The sequence below is a fragment of the Podarcis melisellensis genome (genome assembly GCF_964234715.1).
Source record: "Podarcis melisellensis genome assembly, chromosome: 17".
NCBI lineage: Eukaryota > Metazoa > Chordata > Lepidosauria > Squamata > Lacertidae > Podarcis > Podarcis melisellensis.
This window is the reverse complement of record NC_138534.1, coordinates 36824767-36830709: the sequence shown is the minus strand read 5'-3', so window position 1 is coordinate 36830709 and position 5943 is coordinate 36824767. Positions and strand designations below refer to the sequence as shown.

The following is a 5943-nucleotide window of genomic DNA, read 5'->3' as shown; positions in this document are numbered from 1 at the left end:
GAGTGAGTGAGTCTGATTTGCTTTTAAAGAGACTTGAAAATTGTTAAGGAACCCAGGGTGTAAGCAGCTGGTTTCCCAAAAGGATTTCACCATGTTTCATGCAGGCAAAAAAGGTCAGATGGTAACTTCTTTTATTCAATGGAGACCAAGTTGCTGCTCAACCCCCCCCCCCCCAGTTACCTAATGGATTAATATCGCAAGTAAATGGAAATGACTCGCAGAAGGAGTCATTGCATTTGGGGGGGGAACGTATTACTTTCGCATAGATGTTTTATTTTATCTGCTGCATTCTTGCCCCTTAACATCAAAATTAAATGTGATCTTAACACCCTTGTTCTTGCTCCTGTAACTTGTTATTTGAGAAGAAACAGGAGCTTCCATAGCCTCCCTGAAGTGCAATTCACACAAGCAAAGCAAGCATCCCGTCTTACGGAAAAGAAAAAGAGGTTCGGTACTCACCGAAAAAGGAAATCGAATGAGATACTTTGCCAGCTACGCTGTAAAAACAAGAAATGGAGCACGAATAAGGCACTGACATCAGACTCTAGAGAGGGATGCGGCCTGTTCATGATGAGACCCGTGGTAGCCTTAGCAGATTGAGAAGCAAGGGATTGGAACATTGTCACGCCCAGGAAAAACTCGTGTGTTCGGGCTTTAGGGCAGAGATGGGGAACCTCAGGCACAGGATTATACCTGGCGCCTAAAAGCAGACAACAATGGTGCCAGGTGTGCTTCCTTGGGGAGAGCATTCCACAAGTGAGGAGCGACCACTGAAAAGGCCCTTGCTTGTGATGCCACCCTCTGGACCTTCTTTGGAGAGGGCACACAAAGAAAGGACATGGACAGTGCATGCAGTGTCCAGGTTTACATACTCTCCAACATTTCTCCGATGAAAATAGGGATGTCCTGTTCAATGATGAAGATGATACTACAGTGGTACCTCAGCTTATGAACTTAAGGTATTTTTTGCTCCATAAGATGCACTTTTTTCCTCCTTAAAAGTAAGGGGAAATGTCTGTGCGTCTTATGAAGTGAATGCTGTGCGGAGGAGGGATGTGTAAGCAGCTCCTGTCCGCTTTGCTGCTTTAAAGCAAACCACAGAGGAGGGAAGGAAGGGGAGCCATGGCTCCCGTCCGTCTCTCCTCTGTGGCTTGCTTTAAAGCAGCAAAGTGGACAGGAACCAGCTGCTTTAAATAGTTTAGTACAACATTTGATTCAGAATATTTTTTTTCGTGTTTTCCTCCTCTAAAGACTAGGTGCGTCTTATGGTGCGAAAAATGGTAATATGTTCCGTAAGTCCATTCTTAAACCAATGCTGTTCTTAAACTGAGGCGTGCTTTCCCGAATGAGGCCTCCCACAGCCAGTGCCCTTCTACCATTCAGCTTCTGTTCGTAGACCGAGGTAAAATTCACTAACCGGAACACCACTTCCAGTTTTGCAGAGTTTGTATACCAAATAGTTCGTAAACAGGGCTGTTCTTAAACCGAGGTATCACAGTACTACCACTGCTAATAATTTTATTATTTATACCCTGTGCATCTGACTGAGTTGTCACTGGCAATCTGGGCAGCTTCCAACATATATAAAAACATAATAAAACATTAAACATTTTTTTAAAACTTCCCTATATGGGGTTGCCTTCAGATGTCTTCTAAAGATTGTATAGTTACTCATCTCCTTGGCTCAGGGGCAGTGCTGGATTTACGTATAAGCTAAAGAAGCTATAGCTTGGGGCCTCACTCTCTTGGGGCCCCCCAAAAAATTAAAGGGGAAAAAAACAACCTGGATGTACATTTCCAAAATAGAAGATAAAAAAAACAAATAAAATAAAACTTGCATACAGCAACAGGGTTTTGTGTTGTGTAGGCTCCTATGATGCAAATCATGGGCCCCGCCTGCTAGCCTGCTCCCTAAAATATCCCTGGTTTGCTCATTTCTATATATAGGGTGCCTACATTCTGCATGTGCAAATGGCGTTGGATACCTATTAGGTCCATAAATTGCCAAATAGCATATATTCAACACGAAAAACAGCAACAATTTGTTGCTGACAGACAGCTGGACATATAAAGGGCCCCATTACCTTAGGGCCTCATCAAACCTAAATCCGGCCCTGCTCTGGGGTAACTTAACTCCGTACCCTCCAATGAAAATAGGGACATCCTAAGGAAAAGCGGGACATTCTGGGATCATATCAGAAACTGGGACAGCTTCTGTAAATCCAGGACAGTCCCCGGAAAATAAGGACACTTGGAGGGTATGCATCTCCTGTTGCTATCTCCTCTGCACCCCCAAATGTCTTGGATGTGATGGTGGTTGGGAGAACCCACAGCAAAGCATGCTATAGGGGGAGGAAAGGGAGACCGTTCCATTTGGTAAGCTGACAGAACGATCTCCACAGTGCTCTGTTGAATTCTTCCCAGAGATTCCTCGCCCAATCCGCATCTCTCATTTTTCTCTATTCCTATGGATGCACAGCATCCACCCACACTGCTGTGGCCATGCTGATCACAATAGTTTTTAGCTGTGCTGAAAATAATCTCCGCTTTCTCCCCAAACCAAATCCTAGCAACCAATTAGATCATCTAATTTTAGCCACAAGAAACAATGTTTTGTGACTATCAATAAATAGCACTTAATCATATGTATTATTTCACCCTCCAGGATACTTGCCAAGGACCTGGAATTCATCGCAGAATGCCATCACCTCGGAAAGAAAGGCAATTTTACGTTCCAATCACCATGCTTCGTAAATGACTTATGTGCGTGTTTTTGTAGCATAGGTGATTTTTTAGAACTCATGAAAATGCACAGGAAATCTCCCCAATAGCCACAATAATTTGTCTTTGTCTCCCCCCCCCCCTTTGGATTTGTCCGTCCCCGTCCCCTCCGTCTTCCCCAATTTGTTTGATCAAGTAGAAGATAGAACGATTTCTGCAAATGTCCCATAGAGCAGCGCATTGATTCAGAGGGAAAGGGACCTACAAGTTAAAACTAGGTCACCTTTTACTTTATTGCTGTAACAGCAAGAGGGGGAAAATGGATTTTAAAGGGGGGGGGAGCAGTGGAAGAAATAAGATGTAGTGAACAGGGAAAAGGGTATTTTAAACTGGGGAATGAAAGATCATTATGGATATAATCTCAGCACTAACAATTAGGGGGGTGTTTTGGGCACAAGATTGGACTGGTATTTGCAGCTTTGGAAAGCAGACTGATCCCATCTTGGAGCTACGTAATCTGTGTCTTTTTCGGCCAATCCAGCGTTTTATTTCCCTGTTATTTCAAGGGATTTCAAGTCACTGGTCTGAGAGTGGGGCTGTTCCACCCCCTCCTTTCCCTGGGAAAACCCACTCTGAGAGTAAGGATGTAAAGGAAGCGCTTCAGGTAAACAGCTTTAGGCTAAAGGGGCTGGAATGCAATGCCAGAGAGAGAGAGAGAGAGAGAGAGAGAGAGAGAGAGAGAGAGAGAGAAAGAAAGAAAGAAAGAAAGAAAGAAAGAAAGAAAGAAAGAAAGAAAGAAAGAAAGAAAGAAAGAAAGAAAGAGGTATGTTTGTCAGCTCTGATTATAAGTTTATTTTACTTCTATGATGCTGAACCTGTGCTGGACAGCACAATACATTGTATAGATATTTTGGATGTATATTTGGTGCTTTTGTTCTGTTTTTTGAAAAAAGTTCTGCAAGTTAACTTTTGAATTAAACTTAAACAATTAAACTTGACAAGGTTTTTATTCCAAAAGGACAGTTTTCATGCATTCAGTCACTTCAAATGGCACAATTTTAATATTAATATCTGCAACAGATATAGTCCCTGGCTATGTGCTAAATTTCAACCTAAAAATGTCTTCCCACTTTCAAAGACCCATGCCAGAGAAGTAACCCCTTCCAACCCCCCCCAACAACCACCCAGTTTTGAAACCCCTCCACAACATTTCAAGATTTTCTTATAGCTTTCTTCTCACCCCACATCCCGCACTGTGCTAGAGAAAGCTCTCTCAGAAAAAGTTCTTTCAGCCTTAGCATGCACAGAATAATTTGGTGTTTGTGCACTGTACAATGGAGAATGTGAAAAAGTCATTCAGGAAGTTCCATGGGCATGCCAAAATAAGGCGCACACATACACACAAGCACACTACTAAAGTCATCATCATCAACAACCTTTATTATGGTCCAGAGACCCAACAAATCATTACAAAGCAATACACAATTCATACAGCCTACCTCCAGGTTAAACAAGCATTCGTTCAGAACATAGGGATCATTGGTTCTTGCAACCACCGATAAAAACTTGGCCACTGCTAATGTTCTAGCATTTGTCCGGTCTTCCAATAGGAACCTGACAGAGTGAGCCTCTGATTTTCCTGGGAAAGGTACCAGCAAGGGTAATATCAGTTCAGCCCTGGCTTGCTCATATTTTGCACAGTGCAACAAAATCTGTTGTATGGAATCGATGTCTTGAGCACACGAGCAAAGTCTGTCCTGGTAGGGAACTCCTCTCAACCTGCCATCCAACACTGCAGAAGGAAAGACGTTTAGTCTGGCTTTGGTGAAAAGCCTTCGATAATTTGGTACTGTCAGGTTTTTAATGTAAGATGTTAACTTAAAGACATGCCCATATTGTACTCCTACTGCCAGCAGACTACAGACTACATTATGGGACTACATTATCCCATACTAAGAAGAGTTTGGATTTAATATCCCACCTTTCACTCCCCTTCAGGAGTCTCAAAGCGGCTGACATTCTCCTTTCCCTTCCTCCCCCACAACAAACACTCTGTGAGGTGAGTGGGGCTGAGAGACTTCAGAGAAGTGTGACTGGCCCAAGGTCACCCAGCAGCTGCAGGTGGAGGAGCGGAGACGGTTCCCCAGATTACGAGACTACCGCTCTTAACCACTACACCACACTGGCTCTAATACTAACATAGTATTATGGACTACTTTATCAGAGGAAACCTCTAGGCAGTTCAAATAAAACAATATAAGTTAGGTATTAAAAATACTGAGAAAACAAAACTTTAAAAGCAAATTAATATATCACCCCCCCCCCAATATAAGTAAAACTAGCAATGTTAAAGCAAAAAGATTAAAATTACACATCTGAGTAGGCATATCAGTTGGCTCTGGGACCAACTGTCTCCTCCTCCTCTTTTTCTTCTTCCTCCTTCTCTCCAGCTGCACAACTTAGGCTGAATTGCAAAAAAAATTGTGGAAGAAAGGCTATAATTGACAGCAGAAAGTTCCCTTCTTGCTTCCCATCACGTGCCAAGTTGTTGTTTTTCCATCGGACAGATTGACAGGCATTGCCGACTTAATCAAGTTCTGACTAACAAGCTCAAATGGCATGATTGACGTTGACACAGCTATCTCTTAATAACTCAGCATGACGCGTAAGCTTGCGCCCTTTGGTGGTGTGTCGAAATGGAAAGTGAGGAGACAGTGATGCATGAAGTTGCTGCTGGGCCGGGCGGATTTATCTTGCCTATCCAGCTGATTTTTCTTCCGTGCCCTTTAATGCCGGGGATTTAAATTGCTCCTAATCCAGTGCCAAGGTGAGCCATTGCTGTATTCTCTGCTTTCCTATCTCAGGGTGCAGATGGGAAAGAGGATCCCTATCGCCACCGAGTCTCCAGATTATTACGTCGGGCGGGGATCTAAATGCTGCCAGGCTGAAATTGCAGAAAAATAGGAAATGACCCAGAGTTGAAGAGCTGTTTCCATGAGAAGTTGCTTTATGCTGAGTCAAACCGTTGGTCTACCTAAGTCAGCATGGTCCACCTCTTCAAGAATTCATGCATGCATGCAGCCTCCCAATATTTGCTTAACTTTACTTCCTTGCTATATGTTTTCTATGTACATAGTGTAGTGAGCTTTGGAGCGGGGGCAGGGGGTAGGTTGTATTATATCATCCAACATCTGTTCAATGGAAATAGGGATGCACTATTTA

General features: G+C 43.2%; 1 long non-coding RNA gene across 1 annotated transcript; it reads right to left on the bottom strand.

Annotated features, from left to right (window-relative positions):
• Window positions 1–469: 469 nt before the first annotated feature.
• Window positions 470–5687, bottom strand: LOC309360412. Its single transcript, XR_014164118.1, has 3 exons — window positions 5093–5687; window positions 3962–4048; window positions 470–497 (listed from the first exon to the last, which is right to left on the bottom strand). It is a non-coding gene; the product is annotated as an uncharacterized lncRNA (long non-coding RNA).
• Between the last annotated feature and the right edge of the window lie 256 nt (window positions 5688–5943).